We start from the raw sequence: 2,574 nt of genomic DNA, 5'->3' as shown, positions 1-2,574 counted from the left end.
CCAAGGCAGTATCACTACAGAAGTAGATTGCCCAGTCTTCCTTCCAAGGAGTGGCTGGTGGGTTTGAACCGCCAGCCTTCTGGTTAGCAGTCACAGTACAGCATAGCTACACAAAACCCTTAAGCATATTGCAATCTGAGAAACACTGGACTAGAGGGGTTTTCAAAAGAATTTCTAGCACCCCCAAGAAAATTAAGCAACACATGCTTCCCTTACACAAGTTTCTGAAGTGGAAAAATCCCAGGCCAGAAATTTCCTTTCTTTCTCCAAGAATATAGTTTTCTTTTCTTTTAAGTTTTTAAAATGTAAACCAATGTAGCTGTTATAAAGGCAGAAGGTTAATGTGTCTCAGCTGAGAATTTGTTATTAACATCCCATCTCTCCCTGACTGTTCAACATTTATTTAATGGTGTGACCTTTCTCAGGTCTTGATTTCCAAATCTATGATGTGAACAAAGCCATAAACTGTCCTCGCTAGGATGCAGGGTGGTTGGAAATTAACTGGTGAACAGAATTATTTGAAAAGGTCCCACATGAATCTTCTTTAGAGGCTAACCATCACCTAACCTGCAATTCATTTCTGCAAGGTCAACTTAATTTTCACTTTTGGAATTCAAAGTCCGTGTTCTGAAGGCCCACAAACACATCAAGGGCGGGGACCATCGCTTCTTTCACTTCCCTGCATTCCCTACCACACTACTTGGTGTATAATGATCAAAGATTTCTTGACTTCAAAGGCCCAAATCAACCGTAAGCAATATTTTTAGCAAACAGCAATTTGAGCAGATGCTTGAGTAAGACAGAACAGGACTAAACAATGCAGAAATTAACTTTAAAACAGAGAGAGAAAAATAATAATAATCTGAGAGAGAGAGTAGGCTTGTTCTGCCTTTTCAAGCCAAACTATTGAATCGCACGTAGAACTGCCTCACCCCATTCCAGTCCCACTGGCTTCCTTTCAGATTCTCCAACAAGCCACACGTATTCCCACCTCATGGCCTCTGCACCTTCCCTTCCTTCTGCCTGGAATGCCCTTCCCATAGCCCCTGGTGAGGCGTGCCCCTTTCTTCTCTCCAAATTTCAGCAGAAACATCAGCTTCTCAGAGGAGCCTCCCATGACCATCCTCTCTCTATTTCAGCCAGTCCTCCCTTGTGCCGTGTCTCATGTTGTTGTTGGCTGCCATCGAGGCAGCTGTCTACTCATGTGACCCCATTCACAATGGAATGAAACAGTGTCCAGTCCTGCCTCTTCCTCGTGGACTGTGGTGATCCATAGGGTTTTCACTGGCCAATTTTCAGAAGTAGACCACCAGGTCTTTCTTCCTAGTCTGTCTTAGCCTGTAAGCTCTGCCAAAGCCCATTCAGCATCACAGCAACACACAAGTCTCTAGTGGCAGACATGTGGCATGTGGTGCTGTGCATGAGGTGTATGGTTGGGGACAGAACCCATGTCTCCAGCCTGGAAGGCACGAATTCTACCACTGAACCTGCACTGTCCCCTTTTCCTGTCCCATGAGCCTATCATAAACTGTCGTCTGTTCTGGGGGTGATTATTACTTTATGTTCTGTCTTCCCATGAGAATGTAAGTTCCATGAGGGCAAGGGGCCTTTTCTGCACTCTCTTTTCCTTTCCTGATTCCTAGTCCAATACCAAAAAGCCTTGGTTGCACAATGGTTAAACACTTGGTTGCTAGATAAAATGTGGGTGGTTCTAACCCATCAGCAGCAATGTGGAAGTGAGACCTGGCAATCTGTTTCTGTAAATTTTATAGCCAAGAAAATCCTACAGGGAAGTTCTATTCTGCTGTATGGAGTTGCCATGAGTCAAAACAGACTTGATGTCAACAGCTAACAACCACAGTCCAATAGTTGATCTCCAATACGCTCCAAACATACATATATATATATATGTTGACTGTTACACAAAGGTTATATCCTTGGGCTTTGGAATTGTCTGGTGAAAAAAAAATTACTATCTCTAGCCAAATACAATGGAGGAGCCAGCAGCCTGAACCAATCTACTAAGTGAAAGAATGTACATCCATGGTCCCTGTTCCTAGATATGGTCATGCTGGCATGGATTATTGGCCTGAAGTCATAGGGAAGATGACTTGGAACTTGACCCTCCCACCTGCTAGCTCTGTAACTGGGTGTAATATTTACGTGGTTGTGTCTGTTTCCTCCTCCTAAAAGGGAACTAATAAAAATACCCTTGGAGCAATTGTCCATAAGGCACCAGAGGGGCAACATTCACACAGAGGAAAAGCAGGACACAAAAGAGTACGTAACTAAGAAGGGCACAGGCAGGGTGGGGGTTACTTGGAAGGGAGAAGAGAAGAGTGGGTTAGGGTTGGGGATGGTAATTGGGGAGTGAAACCAAATGTGCACAGAATGTTGAATGTAAAACAAATTCTGCCCTGTAAATTTGCACCTAAAGCACAATTTTACATATATATATTTTTTATACACAGACACACACACACACACATATATATATATACATATATATGTATATATATAGGAGCTCTGGTAGTATAGTGGCTAAGACACTTGCCTGCTAACCAGACGGCTGGC

Source organism: Orycteropus afer, unplaced genomic scaffold (genome assembly GCF_000298275.1).
Source record: "Orycteropus afer afer isolate SDZICR_OR568_19922 unplaced genomic scaffold, OryAfe1.0 scaffold00061, whole genome shotgun sequence".
Classification (NCBI taxonomy): Eukaryota; Metazoa; Chordata; class Mammalia; order Tubulidentata; family Orycteropodidae; genus Orycteropus; species Orycteropus afer.
The sequence above is the reverse complement of the archived record's forward strand: the minus strand, read 5'-3'. Positions refer to the sequence as shown.